The sequence below is a fragment of the Phocoena sinus genome, chromosome 12 (assembly GCF_008692025.1).
Source record: "Phocoena sinus isolate mPhoSin1 chromosome 12, mPhoSin1.pri, whole genome shotgun sequence".
NCBI classification, from domain to species: domain Eukaryota; kingdom Metazoa; phylum Chordata; class Mammalia; order Artiodactyla; family Phocoenidae; genus Phocoena; species Phocoena sinus.
Genome location: NC_045774.1, coordinates 29,414,476 through 29,431,285, shown reverse-complemented (window position 1 = coordinate 29,431,285; position 16,810 = coordinate 29,414,476).

Genomic DNA, 16,810 nt, shown 5'->3' with positions numbered 1-16,810 from the left:
CAGGCGGGCTCTCAACCACTGTGCCACCAGGGAAGCCCCGCCACCCTGTGTTTAAGTGTTGGTAGCAGCAATGGTTATCTCTGCAGAACAGTTCAATATAGCAATGAAGGAATCTTCCAGAAACTAATGTCATGGCAGATGACAAGAAGGTGGCACAGAAGAACTTGAAGGGTCTAGTACTGAGAAGCTGGGAAACAGTGCCCTGACAAACTAATATTAGCTGGAGACTACCATTATGGGGAGTCTTTATGACAATAAATCCAGGTGAGATTTGCTCCCTTTTAGTCCAGATTGTACATGCAAAGGAAAGGAACCATATTCTTGCCGATGAGCTAAGATGTTTTGTTTATAAAAACAGAAAACGCTGAAGTAATATTTAATTAAGTTACATAAGAGTGATGTAAGGGAAAGAAAGCCAATGCCAAGGTGGAGAACTATAAATTTGAAATAAATATGCAGTACACAATATTGCTCTTTCTAATACTTGGAACCATTATAGAACTCCTAGCAGTTAATATTTACCTGGCTTATAAACTGAACTTGACATCCTTTTATTTCTGTTGGAAATGTTTTTATCACAAAAATATTAGAATTAGAATCACTATTCAACCCACAGTCTCCAAATATTTACATGTTCAATTAAGGAGAATGAATTCTGATGTACCGAAACTAATTAAATACATGACGATGTCATAAAAAGTCTACTTATCCTACATGTGAGGAAGTAACTGCCCCTTTCAGATGTACGGATGTGGCATTTCTTGTCATCAAAACCTTGTAAAAATGTAAAAGTATAAAATGTATAATATTATAGACATGTTTAGTATAAAGAATAAACACTGGGGCAAAGTGGTTTGAATATTAAGACCTCAGCTAAGTTTTCCTTGAACTTATTACCTTACAAATCTAAACATGAGTCTAGGACTCTCACACAAGCTGAGGCGGTTTATTATTATAAAGTGGCACAAAATGTAATAGACAGGGCAAGTGGCTAAAAGCTCTACTAACCTCATAAATTTAAAAAAGCAAAAAAACTCAGCCTCCTGGCTTAGTAGTCAAATAGTAATTCTGAATTATAAAATTACTGCTATGTAGTGATTTGTGTGATCTGTTACCTTTATGAATATGCTTTGGAAAGAGGGAAGGCAAGTGAAATTATTCTGAAAACAATGTATGAGAAGCAGAAATCCCCAATCAATCTTCCCTTATTTCACAAATAAGTTAGAGAAAGAATAAATGGGAGGTAAAACTGTGATAAAGTAGTAGGGAAAGAGATGGAGTTTTAAAGAGGTTTGGGGATTCTATCAGTATGTGAAAGCACTAAGAGAACTAGAGTTCTACCCCTTAGAAAACCAATACATGCTCTGGTCTAGCCTGGGATCAGTTCTGAGAATAGAGGACAGGGACCATAAGAAAATCTTGAAGGAGATTTAAGGAAGAATTAGGCAAGAAATTGTGTGTGTGGCTGTGTGGGTGTGTGCACCTGATAGCCATGGCTTTTTGGACAGAACATTTTATTTAATTCTGTTGGAATTAAACATAATTCTTTAATTTCTTAATGTTTCTAGAATACATTGCAATTTATTCATTGAATGAATAAATTTATATTGAGCACCTACTATAAGATAAGTACTAGGGGAAAATTGTGGATAAAACAGGGTTTCTGCCTTCTTGACGCTTAGATTTCAGTGAGAGATACAGGCAAGCAAGAACACAATCTCAATACAGTACGATGCCAGGGAGAGGGAACTGCTCTGTACCATGGAAGCATGTAGGAGGAGGGCTCAACCTAAACTGAGGGGAAGGGTATTCAAGGAACACTTCACTGAATTAATGCTTAAAGGAACTGTTTTAGAAACACAGGGAGGAGTGTAGAAGGCTGAGACATAAAGAGTAGATGTGAAGATAATGAGGTGAGAAACAAGGATGGAGAGGTGAACAGGACTCAGTTAGTAAAGGGTCTTATACACCATGTTATAGAGCCTAGTTTTTTTTTTTTTTTTTTTTTTAACATCTTTATTGGGGTATAATTGCTTTACAATGGTGTGTTAGTTTCTGCTTTATAACAAAGTGAATCAGTTATACATATACATATGTTCCCATATGTCTTCCCTCTTGCGTCTCCCTCCCTCCCACTCTCCCCATCCCACCCTTCCAGGCTGTCACAAAGCACCGAGCTAATATCCCTGTGCCTTGCGGCTGCTTCCCCCCAGCTATCTACCTTACTACGTTTGTTAGTGTGTATATGTCCATGACTCTCTCTCGCCCTGTCAAAACTCACCCCTCCCCCCCCCCATACCCTCAAGTCCGTTCTCCAGTAGGTCTGCGTCTTTATTCCTATCTTACCCCTAGGTTCTTCATGACATTTTTTTCCCTTAAATTCCATATATATGTGTTAGCATACGGTATTTGTCTTTTTCTTTCTGACTTACTTCACTCTGTATGACAGACTCTAGGTCTATCCATCTCATTACAAATAGCTCAATTTCATTTCTTTTTAAGGCTGAGTAATATTCCATTGTGTATATGTGCCACATCTTCTTTATCCATTCATCCGATGATGGGCGCTTAGGTTGTTTCCATGTTCTGGCTATTGTAAATAGAGCTGCAATGAACATTTTGGTACATGACTCTTTTTGAATTTTGGTTTTCTCAGGGTATATGCCAAGTAGTGGGATTGCTGGGTCATATGGTAATTCTATTTGTAGTTTTTTAAGGAACCTCCATACTGTTCTCCACAGTGGCTGAACCAATTCACATTCCCACCAGCAGTGCAAGAGTGTCCCCTTTTCTCCACACCCTCTCCAGCATTTATTGTTTCTAGATTTTTTGATGATGGCCATTCTGACTGGTGTGAGATGATATCTCATTGTAGTTTTGATTTGCATTTCTCTAATGATTAATGATGTTGAGCATTCTTTCATGTGTTTGTTGGCATTCTGTATATCTTCTTTGGAGAAATGTCTATTTAGGTCTTCTGCCCATTTTTGGATGGGGTTGTTTGTTTTTTTGTTATTGAGCTGCATGAGCTGCTTGTAAATTTTGGAGATTAATCCTTTGTCAGTTGCTTCATTTGCAAATGTTTTCTCCCATTCTGAGGGTTGTCTTTTGGTCTTGGTTATGGTTTCCTTTGCTGTGCAAAAGCTTTGAAGTTTCATTAGGTCCCATTTGTTTATTTTTGTTTTTATTTCCATTACTCTAGGAGGTGGGTCAGAAAGGATCTTGCTGTGATTTATGTCATAGAGTGTTCTTCCTATGTTTTCTTCTAAGAGTTTGATAGTTTCTGGCCTTACATTTAGGTCTTTAATCCATTTTGAGCTTATTTTTGTGTATGGTGTTAGGGAGTGATCTAATCTCATACTTTTACATGTACCTGTCCAGTTTTCCCAGCACCATTTATTGAAGAGGCTGTCCTTTCTCCACTGTACATTCCTGCCTCCTTTATCAAAGATAAGGTGTCCATATGTGCGTGGGTTTATCTCTGGGCTTTCTATCCTGTTCCACTGATCTATCTGTCTGTTTTTGTGCCAGTACCATACTGTCTTGATTACTGTTGCTTTGTTTTTGTCTTGAGAACAGTGGCGAGCAGAAGAGGCAGGATCAGATTTGCATTTTAGAAAGATCACCATCTGGTGAATAGATGGGTGGGTGGGGCAGAGCCTGAGGCAAGGAGCTTAGAAGGTTCTTGCAGTAAGTCACAGGAGAGAGGCTCATGGCTTTATTTAGGGTAGAAGCAGTGGGGATGCAGGAAAGTGGGCAGATTTGAGAGGTACCAAGGACATAGAGGTACCAAGATTTGATGTTTGGTCAAATGTTGGGAGTTTGGAAGAGGGATGTGTGAAGAATACTGCTGAAAATGCTGTTTTGGATTGGTGAACAATGTATTATTTATTGAATGAAAAAGCAAAAGATGAGAGACAGGTTTGGAATTGGGGAGTAGAAATAATGAGATCACTTTTAGCCATGTTCATCTGAGGCATCTGTGGATATCCAAGTGAAGATGTCAAATACATACGTCAGTTTATGGATTAGGGACTGGTTGGAGGGATGGATGGAAGGATGGATGGATGAATTAGAAAGAATGTGTTGAAGCTATGGAAGTAGATGAGACCTATGAGGAGGAACACATGGCATAAGAAAAAAGAGCCAAAAATAGTTACCTGATGTGAAATAACATTTCAGAGATGGAGAGACGAAGATGCTCTGATACAGAAAACTAAGAAGAAACATCCAGAGAGGAAGAAAACCAGGAAAGTGTGTTATCATGGAAGCCAAAGGAGGAGAGTTTGTTGGAAAGAGAAAGTGTTCAATAGCATTGAATATTACAGAGAGGACAAAAAAATGGAAAGTATAAAATATCCTTTAAATTTAGTAACAGTCACACAAATAATAAGTGCCCTGCTGCAGAGTAGCAGATTCCTCCCTTAAAGAAAGGAAATAAAAGGGTCTTAATGCTTCTCTGCGAATTGGTCAGCCTACTCAGAGAATCCAGCCCACAATGTACTGGAGTCTTCAGTTACATTCACAAACACTAGGGTGTGTGCACCGTCTCAGCATTCAGCATTTACAATGATCCCACCGATGACTACAATGAGAAATAAATAAACCCCTCCTTTTGTCAATTGTTTTGTCTCTTTCTTTTCCTCCTCGTCTGATCCTCTGCTTTTCAATGGGATTCAGTATTAAGGAGTCTTAAATGTACAGCTTTGAAAAAGAAGGATCTCCTAAGTAGAAGTATTCAGCAGTATCAAGCAAAAATGCCCATGTTTGGACACTCCACTTATCTTCTACGGCAGCTCATCTTCTGTACTATTCTAAAATCGTGTGCTGTGGGCACGATATTTATAACCTGGTCTTTATAACCTGGCAGCAGAATTACCTCCCCAGGGTTGCTACCAACCAACCACTCAACCATTTTGCAGTCCATCAATTATAGTGCCCTTAAAAGGATGTCACAGGGAGAATAATCCACACCTCCTTACATTTACACACACACACACACACGCGCGCGCACGCACATGTGAGTCAGTCAGTCCTCTTCTACACCATTGCTCACTATTTCCTCTTTAGTGAATATTCTCCCTTGGATTATAGTTGACCATTTTCTTGTCTCTCACTTTCTATTTAAGTTTCTTCAAAACAGAGGTAGTCTCTTGTACTTTCATCCTGCCAACACCTAACATCATGCCTCAGACATAGCAAATAATTGACAAATAGTTGTCAAATTTGAACTTATTTAATTAAATTAAGAGCTTATCAGGGTTCTTTCAGTTCTTAGCTCTTTACAAAAGTTGGAAAGCGTTATTTTTCAATTTCTAAGGTAAACTCTCTACTTCATGGACATAATTTAACGGCCTAACTTATTTTGTGGTTTACATCATGAGGTTATATTCATTCTGCTGATTGACTCTTAAGACTCTGACTGTCCTATGTTATAAGATGCTCTTAATATAGAGAAAAGTTTTCAAAAATACAATACCGAACTGTTAGAACACTAGCGGTGGGAAATTCACTGAACTTTGGCTACATTTTACTGCACATTAATTATATCTCCCTAAAGTGTATTTTAAAAATTACTCTTGAACTAACCAATAATTAGTAAGGAGATTGAATCAGTAATCCAAAACTTACCAACAGAGAAAAGCCTGGGACCAGACTGCTTCACTGGAGAATTCTACCAAACATTTAAAGAAGAGTTAACACCAAAACTCCTTAAACTCTTCCAAAATATTGAATAGGAGGGAGCACTTCCAAACTCATTCTATGAGGCCAGCATTACCCTGATACCAATGCCAGACAAGGATGCTACAAGAGACAAAAAAAACTATAGACCAATATCTCCAATGAATATTGATGCAAAAATCCTCAACGAAACACTAGCAAACAGAAATCAGTAGTACTTTAAAAGGATTAAACACACCTTGACCAAGTGTGTTATATTTCTGTAATGCAAGAATGGGTCAACATATGAAAATCTATTGATGTAATACTCCATGTTAACAGAATGAAGGACAAAAAACACATGATTATAACAACTGATGTAGAACAGTCATTTTATAATACTTAACACATTTTCATGGTAAAAAAAAACACTCAACAAATTAGAAATAAAAGGAATGTACCTCAACTTAATAAAGCCATATATTAAAAGCCCACAGCTAACAACATACTCAATGGTGAAAGACTTAAAGTTTTCTTTTAAGATCGGGGACAAAACAAGTTTGCCTGCTCTCACTACTTCTATTCAAGACAGTATTGGAAGTCCTAGCCACAAAAATTAGGCAAAAAAAAAAAAAAAAAAAAAAAAATCCAAATTGGAAAAGAAACAAAAATATCTTTGCAAATGACATGATCTCATATTATAAAAATCCTAAAGATTCCACAAAAATTCTTTTAGAAATAAATTCAACAGAGTTTCAGGACACAAAGTCAACATACAAAATTCAGCTCTATTTCTATATACTAACAATGAACACTTCTGCCAAAAAAAGTTAGGAAAACAATTCCATTTGCAATAGCCACAAACAGAATAAAATACTTAGGAATAAACTTAACCAAGGAACTGAAAGTATTGTACACTAGAAACTACAAAACTTCGCTGAAGGAAATTTTAAAAGACACAAATAAATGGAAATGCATCTCAACTTCATGGATTGAAAGACTTAATATCCTTAAGATGCCAGTACTATCCAAAGCTATCTACAGATCAAATAAAATCTCAATGAAAAGATCAACACCAATTTTTTACAAAAATGCAAACATCCATCCCAAAATTGGTATGGAATCTCAAGAGACACCAAATAGCCAAAACAATTTTGAAAAGGAAGAGCAAAGTTGGAAGAGTCACACTTCCTGATCTCAAAACATATTGCAAAACTACAGTAACCAAAAGTGTGGTACAATCATAAACACAAACCAGTACCAATGTAATGGAACAGAGAGCCCAGAAACAAACTCTCCCATACATGGTCAAATGATCTTTGATAAGAGTGCCAAAAACCTGGACTTCCTTGGTGGCACAGTGGTTGAGAATCTGTCTGCCAATGCAGGGGACACTGGTACTGGAAGATCACACATGCCATGGGGCAACTAAACCCGTGCACCATAACTACTGAGCCTGTGCTCTAGAGCCCACAAGCCACAACTACTGAAGCCTGTGTGCCTAGAACCCATGCTCCACAACAAGAGAAGCCACTGCAGTGAGAAGACCGCACACTGCAACAAAGGATAGCCCCTGCTCGCCACAACTAGAGAAAGCCCACGCACAGCAACGAAGGTACAGCACAGCCAAAAATAAATAAATAAATAAATAAATTTATTTTTAAAAAAGAGTGCCAAAAACCCAAAATGAGAAAAGGACAGTCTCTTCAATAGATAAAGTTGGGAAAACTGGATAACTACATGCAAAAGAACGAAGTTGAATTCTTATCTTACCTTTTATAAAACAACTAACTTAGAATGGATTAAAGACCTAAATGTAAGATTCAAAACTAAAGTTCTCAGAAAAAAATATAGAGGAAAACTTCATGGCATTGGACTGGATTTGGGAATGATTTCTCAGATGTGACACTACAATCACAGGCAAGAGAAGCAAAATAGACAAATGGGCATCAAATTTATAAACTTCTATGCATCAAAGGACAACCATCAACAGAGTGAAAATGCAACCTATGGAGTAGAAGAAAATATTTATAAATCATATATCTGATAAGGGATTAATAACCAGAATATATAAAGAACTTCTACAACTGAACAACAAAAAGTCAAATAACCTGACTAAAAAAATGTGCAAAGGATTTGAACTGACATTTCTCCAAAGATGATATACAAATTGTCAACAAACATATAAAAAGATGCTCACCATCTAGTCATTAGAGGAACGTAAATCAAAACCAACATGAGATATAACCTCACAACTTAGTAGTTAGGATAGCTACTATGAAAATAATAATAATAACAAAACTTATTGTCAATAAAAGTGTTGGCAAGGATGTGGAGAAATTGGCACCCTTGTGCACCATGGTGGGAATGTAAATGGTGCCATCATCACTTAATACATCATACTGTATGAAAAAACAGTATGGACGTTCTTCGAAAAATTAAAAATAGAATTACCATGTGATTCAGCAATCCCACTTCTGATTATATATCCAAAAGACTTCAAAGCAGGATCTCAAAGAGATATTTGCACACCTAAGTTTATTGCAGCATCGGTCACAATAGCCACGAGGTGGAAGCAACCCAAATGTCAATTGACAAATAAATGGATAAAGAAAATATGGTATATACATACAATGGAATACTATGCAGCCTTAAAAAAGAAGGAAATCCTGTCACATGCTATACAAGGTGGATGAACCTCATGGACATTAAGCTAAGTGAAATAAGCCAGTTACAGAAAGGGAAGTACTGTATGATCCCACTCACATGAAATGTCTAAAGTAGTCAAAATCAGAAATAGAAAGTACAAAGGTGGTTGCCAAGAGCTCGAGGGATGGCGGAGAGGGAATTAGCGTTTAATGGGCATAGAGTTTCAGTTTTGCAAGATGAAAAAGTTCTGGAGTTCTGCTGCACAGCTATATGACCAAACTTAATGCACCTGAACTATACACTAAAAATGGTTAAAATGGTAAATTTTATCATTTTTTACCACAATTAAAAAAATTACTCTTGTCAGAGGCTAAGAAGATCAATCACATTACAGGTATCTCCCATGTCTTTAATCTGACATTCATATATTACTGAATCATAGAGTCTTATACTTGCAAATTAATAACAAATCTTGGTTTTACAAGGAATATTCTAATGAAGTTTGTCCTTTGTTAAATCTCTCCTCAGTTTTTACCTGAAAGAGAACTTCTCTGGCCACACTCTCTAAAATAATCTCTAATCAGTCGCCATCCCCTTTTCTCCACTTTGTCTTCATAGAACTTTATAGCACTCCCTGACATTAAATATTTTATCTATTTACTTTTCATTGTCTGTCTTCTGCCTAGAGTATAAGTTCCTTTAGGACAGGAACTTTGTATTGTTGTGTGATATTGGCAGCACCTAGAAGAATGCACATGTATGGCAGGTTTTCAATCATTACATGAACAAATAAATTGACATTATTGAGAGAAATAACTTCTACATGAGAAAGGGAATTTTATCTGGGCCATCTATTCTGATTATTTCTTATATCACAAGTACTTTTGTTTCCAGCCTGTTTAAATTAATGAAATCTAGATTTCAGCATGGCAAATCCGTTCATTTGAACAGCCATTATGATTTATCACTTATACTGAGCCAATAAGCATCATATATAAAGACAGCTAAAGTAATTGAATTAGTCATACAGCCATATGTCATGATGAAATATATGTTTTAATTAAATGATTCTTTTTCTTTAGCTTACTAACCAGTAAAATTATAGCTCTTGTGTTTTAAGCTCTTTTCAACTTAGATACATTCTTCATATTAAGATACTAATCTACGTCTTGTTTTGCTCCTTATTGGTTTTGTTTTGTTTTTTTAAAATTATTTATTTATTTATTTTTGGCTGCTTTGGGTCTTTGTTGCTGTGCATGGACTTCTCATTGTGGTGGTTTCTTTTTGTTGCAGAGCACAGGCTGTAGGCTCACAGGCTTCAGTAGTTGTGGCACGTGGGCTCAGTAATTGTGACACATGGGCTTAATTGCTCTGCGGTATGTGGGATCTTCCCAGACTAGGGATCGAACCCCTAGGATCGTGTCCCCTGCATTGGCAGGCGTATTCTTAACCACAGCACCACCAGGGAAGGCCCTGCTCATTATTACTTAAGCCAGTTAAATTTCATGTCACTTCACTATTTTTGACTCTCCTCTAAATTTTGGAGCTTTTAAGGAATACACATTAAAGAGAGATTACCAGGTGTACTTTCATTATAGGAGATTTTGTTGACTCTTTTGTGAACCTGTCCATTGTAGTTGTAGACAACAGATTATAGCCTAATGAATGTAACCTAACAGAGCCAGCAAGACTTGTGTCTGAATCACAACTCAGCCACTTACTAGCTTTGGTGGGCTTAAGTTAGTTAAGATCACTGATTTGCAATTTCTCATCTGTGAAATATGCCAATAATGCCTAGGTCACAGGTATATTAAGAAGATTAAATAAAATAATATATGTGACAGTTCCTGAATACCTGGCACACAACACATGATCTGTTTTCTTACTGTTTTTTCCCTTAATTTCAGCTATACTTTATTGATAATTAGTAAGTTAACTTCTAAAAATTGAATGCCACTTTAAATACTCCAGAAGAAATCTGGCTACTTTAAGAAGTTCTATAATCAAACTTTTCATTAAGAGAAAAACCCTTTTGTAAAGCAATGACTCACCTTAAATTTTTATACTTTGAAGTTTCTGTTAAATTAAGTCATAACTTTTATGAATTTAAATGCTTTCAGTTAAAGCTATTTGTTTCTTCACCTTCATAATTCAAAGAAATGTTTTCACTTTCTCTCCAAACATGTAAGATAATCAATAATATAGTAATCACTTTATCTCTGTAACTTTCTCTCAAGCAATCAAATAAATTAAGTTTACTGTGGTTACCTAATAGACTATGTTGGATCTGGTAACAACCCCTCTGCTAGATGTTAGGATGAACAACACTTAGTAAGACCATAAACAATCTGAATGTATACTAATGCTTGTTAAGCCAGATCTTTAATATATTATATTACTTTCTTAAGTTCTAAGGATATCAAGTGTAATAAGAATAGAATTTCTTTTTGGTTAATAAATAGTACATGGTTTTAACCAATTTTCATATTTCTAGTTTTTCTAATCCTCATCCCTAAACAAGCAAAATAATGGGAATAAGTACACCAGTGTTCTTTTTCTTTTTACATAATACTTTAGGCTCTGTGTCAACTGGGTATCTAGTCTCCTGGCCCTCGGTTGCTTGAATTATTTTTCACCCACTTGGAAGTGACTTTAGATTTTATATTATTTTGCAAATGTCACTAATTTGACTGAACTGTGTTTTTCAGTGGATACACTTCTCGGCAGCTTCCTTTCTCCTCCTCTTTTACCAGCTCATTTCCCCTGCTTAAACCTTTCTTTACTGTCTCCCATGAAACTCAGAATGTGAACGCATCCTGCATCTGGTTAACGTTATCTTCCTTTGCATTATCTAATACCCAGCTTCCTCCCTTTTTCTCCTTTTCCAGAAAACTTGCTTTTGATTCTGTTCTTCACAACGGTGTTTGGTAATTGTTAGTGTTTGCATTCTTTCTTTCCAAGGAAACTGACTTTCTTATGCTTTACTGTAAATGAACCAAAAATATTCTAGAATTTTTTCTGATATAATAACCATGCATAGTATTTACACCTCTGCCCAAATGTCACTGAAAAGATAAATTCTGCTTCATCAACATGACTGCAGGTATTCTACCTTGAGTAAAAATGGCTTCATATGAAGATTACGAATTATTCCATTTTTCAGCCACTATGGAAAACAGTATGGGGGTTCCTTGAAAAACTAAAAATAGAGTTGCCATATGAGCTAGCAATCCCACCCCTGGGCATATATCCAGACAAAACTGTAATTTGAAAATATACACGCACCCTTATGTTCATTGTAGCACTCTTCACAATAGCTAAGACATGGAAACAACTTAAATGTCCCTTGACAGGTGAATGGATAAAGAAAATGTGGTATATATACAATGGAATACTACTACTCAGTCACAAAAAAGAATGAAATAATGTCATTTGTAGCAACATGGATGAACCTAGAGAGTATCATACTAAGTGAAGTCAGTCAGAAAGAGAAAGACAAATACCATATGATATCACTTATATGTGGAATCTAAAATATGACGCAAATGAACTTATTTATGAAACAGAAGCAGACTCATAGACATAGAGGACAGACTTGTGGTTGCCAAGGGGGAGGGATGGATTGGGAGTTTGGGATTAGCAGATGCAAACTATTGTATATAGAATGGATAAACAACAAGCTCCTACTGTATAGCACAGGGAACTATATTCAATATCCTGTGATAAACCAAAATGGAAAAGGAAAAAAAATAATTGTTCCATTTTTAATGAAAGTATTCATCAGTTTAAAGTTAAAAATAATGAATTAATTTTGTTATTTATGTGACTATTCTTAAGGGGAAAATATTTTCTGATTGTGAAAACTGTGCTGAAAATTCAGTTTTACTCCAAACATTCAGTACTTCTATTGGACTGTTTTGTTTAATTTGTCTGCATATGTATGTTATGACTTAATCAACAGACATTGAAAGGTTTGGGTGTTATATATTAGGTATTATGAAATATCCAAATGATAAGTAAGAGAAGAAGGAAGAACACAAAGAAATAAGAGGTATCACTGATGCTTTCCCACCAGCATTCGCAAGAACACTAGGGTTTTCCATTCTAATTTAATAGGTCTGATTAGCTTATATCCTTGCTTTGCAAGAAAATAGAGTATCAATTTTTGTCTTCTCTAAAGGATTCTACTTCCCTGGTATAAAAGCACAGGAAATGCAGTTTAAGGGACTCTTCAATGTTTCTTGCTTTTAGGTTGGGGCCCCTGACTCCCTTGCTTGAGGGTCACTATTCAAGTTATTCATGAAATCTTTCTTGACAGATGCTTCTTGAAGATATGTGAGTTTGAGCAGGCATGATGGTGGGTTTGCACACTAGCTTCTCATCTACCCATGGTATTCAGCGCTTTCCACGTGGGATGTGATTCCCGTCCTCAGCTTGACTGAGAGAGCAGGAGAGTTTAATCAAGTATGCCTATTACAACCAAAACAGCCATAACAATGAACTGACTTCTATGATCTATCAAAAGTCAAAACTCCAGGATATTTTTGTGCTATGGTTATGGAGGAAAATGCTAATCTCATTTCTTATTCCTATACTTAACAGTCCCCATGTGGGCAGAAATCCACACTGTCAAATTTCGTGGCACTGAGAAAGCCCTGGTTCCTAACATGCCTCACATTGAACTCTCCCTAAGGTCTGAGTGTCAACATTTGTCAGTCAAGCATTCCTACTGGCTAGCAGCACCCTTTTTGTCACTTTTTCTATTCTTTTCTTTTATGATAAGAAGAAGCCGAGGGCTCCTATAAAATTCCTGAAAGTGAAAAGAAAACAGATGAAAAATTGTAAATCTAACGTTGGTGTTGTTAGAACTGAATTGTATGCCATATGAATACGGACAGACTCCTGCAACCAAACTCTTGGTTAACTGCAAAAATCTTTGTCCAGTTTGTAATTATGCTTCAGGACAAAGCCATTCACAATTTACATGAAATAAGCCCACAGAAGAATTTTCTTGCTTAATTTTCCAGTTTGTTTTGAAACCTCTCATTTAAACAAAATTGTACCCATATTTTTTTCTTCAAGCCAATGAGTACAGGCAAAGTACTTAAGGGAATTTAATTATCATTAAGTCATTTGGGCAGTAAATGCAAAGAAATCAGACCCTTCTCCTCTCCAGATCATCAGAAGCTGAGAGTGAAAAGATTGAGACTATGACTTGGCACAGGTCAATGTCTTTGGAGGTAATAAAAAATGTTTCAATGAAAAACCTCCATCTTTTTTACAAAAAAGGCCTAGCCCAGTGAGCTGTGGCTTTGAATGTAGAGGTTGACATTTTTGGAGGATGAAATGAAAACCACTTTTCAAGCTGTAGTGGTGGCAGGAAAAAGGTCTCTTCCTATGAGAGTTTATTACTTGTCCATTAGAAGGCTTAGCATCAAATCCCACAGTGGGGAGATTTAAACAAGGGTTATAGGCTAGCTAGGTCTCCCTGCAGCAAGCAGTTTGTACTGTGGGCAGTGACAGCCTCATTACCACCCAAGCTGCTCCTACACTGACTGCAGTGTGACATGGAAAGAGCAAACGGAAGGGGAAGGAGAGAAATGTAATATGACCTATTATTTTGCAATTAACTTGAGACTAGCCCCTGTCCACTGTCAGCACACACACTGCACACACCACACACACTCATACACATAGGAGGCTGGATCCAGAAACACTAAATCAATTTCCCCTCTGTCTCTCGCTCTCATGGAGAGACTAGAACAACCTCACCTTCTCCTGTGTGAAAACTTGGCTCCCAAGACCCTCATGGACCAGAGCACCAGGTTCTTCACTCTCCTGGAAGAAAGCCAGCTAGAGGTTTCATTTATGCATATTCCTCTTCCATCACTGTTTTGTGATATCTGTTTCATGATATGGATTTCATCATACAACTTAAATGCAAATGATCAGAAAATCTAAATGCTACCTAAGTAATTACATTTGTCTTTAATTATAACGACTAATTTGTCCAGTGTCCTAGAAAAACACTGGTTGGCATCAGTTACATCACTTTACCTGAAAGCAGACCAAGCGCTTGTTTATCCGTGCTAGCTAATTAAGTAAAAATTCATTGCAAAAAAGTTAAACAGATTAACATTGTTTGTATATTTTACATTATCATTAAGGTAGGGGAAATAAAGATATTTTCAAACATTGTAAAACAAAATATAAAGTATTGTTATTTGCATGCACACCCTTATCAGAGAAGCTAAAAACATGGTTTGAAAAATTATTAGAACTGACGGTTAAATATATGGAGAGACTGAGAGAGATAGATCCCATTAAGCGGCACCAAGAAAAAATGTAAATTACTTGTATTAATTTTTTAAATATGAAGAATCTATATTAAGAAAACAATATGTCAAGAAGACTTGAATAAATAAAATGATATCCCATGTTACTGATTATAGACTTTATTTTAAAGATATTCTCCTGTAATTGCTTTTCAAGTTTAACTCAACTACAAGTCTCAGTGTTTCAGGGTGTCTTGCAGGAGTGGGGCTCTTACCAATGGATGTAAATATGCACCTGGCCCAGGAGCTCGAAAAAGTGAGGAAGGATCTGGTGGGAAGAACCAGATGAGCTAGCAGATATATGACCACATGCTTGAGCTGCAGCAGTGCCTGGTGACCCTGCACCAACCTCCTGAGAATAAAAGGCATATAATCCTGCTTTACTTCCACCTTCCAAATCTCATACAAAATGTCTCTTCTGGCCCAGCCAAACTTGGAACTATTCAGGGAATGGAACTCTGTTTAATGTACTGGCAAATTAGTTAGGCTGACAGAATACAAACTCACGACAACCATACAAACTTTTTGAAAGTAGTGACTTATAGAGCTTTGAGGGTACAGAAGAATTTTCTAAACATGACATCAAAGGCAAAAAGCATAAAGAAAAAATGGAAAGATATGACGTCATAAAAGTTTTTCTTAAGTCTGTTTAAAGAAACAAAAACCAAATGTAATTATTTTATTTAAAGAAAGAAAAAACTAGGGAAATATTTTCAGTGTAGTGATAGACAAATTCTTAATCTGTTTAATATATAAAGAAGCTTTCCAAATTAATAAAAAAGAGATGAACACCTGATATTTTAAATGTACAATAGGTAGTAACTTAATTCACAAAAGAAGAAAAAATAAAATGGCTAAAACACATTTTTAAATGTAAAATCCATTGGAAATCAAATAAATGCAAACTGGTATTCACCGACCTGTTGGCAAAAGGTATAAAAATAAGTATATATCCTAATATAAAGAAAGTATTAGGGAATCAATTCTTTAATGTATTCATACAATTTGATCTAGATTTTTTAAACTTTATTAATTTTTTTCAGAAAAAATATATCACAAAATGCCCAAGATAAAATAAGCACCTAATAAATATGTTTGAAGGGATGTGTAAAAATTCTTTTGCTCTAAGGATATTTAAAACAGCAAAAAATGGAAATGTCCCATAATAACATATTAATTAAATAGATTTTGATATCTCCTTTCAATAAAATATTGTGTAGCCATTGAAAACATTTGAATAAAAATGTGGAACCATTTATGATAAAATAAGCAGTTTAAAAAGTTTTATCATGTGATCTCATTTGAGTAAAAAATGTTATATATCTACACATATATAGTCATTCACATGGATGAAAGTAATGGAAGGATATATACTAACTTATTAGTAGAATTATTGTTCTTTTCATTTTCAGTAAATATGTATTATTAATATAGTACAAGAAGTGATAGAAGTCATTTTAACTACTATTAAAAAGCTTGATTACATGATAAAAACTTTATTATTTTCCCCTTCTCCCCTCCCTTAAATGTCTGTACTCTTATTGAGTGTATGAAGCATAAAGATATCAAAGAGAATAAGATGAATTTAATTAGAAGGATGAGGGAACTCTTCCCAAAAGAGGTGACATTTGAGATAAGTCTCAAAGGGTGGGCAGAGTTTTAAGTGGAAGAGCTGCAGTAAACAGGAGGCATCCAAGTGTATGTGGGAGCAAATACTGAGCCTGTGCTCTAGAGCCCGTGAGCCACAACTACTGAGCCCGCGTGCCACAGCTACTGAAGCCCACGTGCCTAGAGCCCGTGCTCCACAACAAGAGAAGCCACCGCAATGAGAACCCCACGTGCCACAACAAAAAGTAGCCCCCGCTCGCCACAACTAGAGAAAGTCTGCGCACAGCAATGAAGACCCAATGCAGCCAAAAATAAATAAAAATAAAATAAATTTATTTAAAAAAGAAGTGTATGTAGGAGAAGAGATGAGTTCAGTTTGTGGAGCAGCAGGAGTAGCAGGTGTGTTAGACATGAAGCTGAAAGGTCGGTCGGAATAAAGAAGATAAGTAGACTTCTCCATCCTAATGAGGAGTCTGAATCTAGCAATACAGATACTTTGCACATTGGTATTTCAGGTGGAGCAAAGCCTGGGAAATGCCTTTAACCTTCAGTTATGG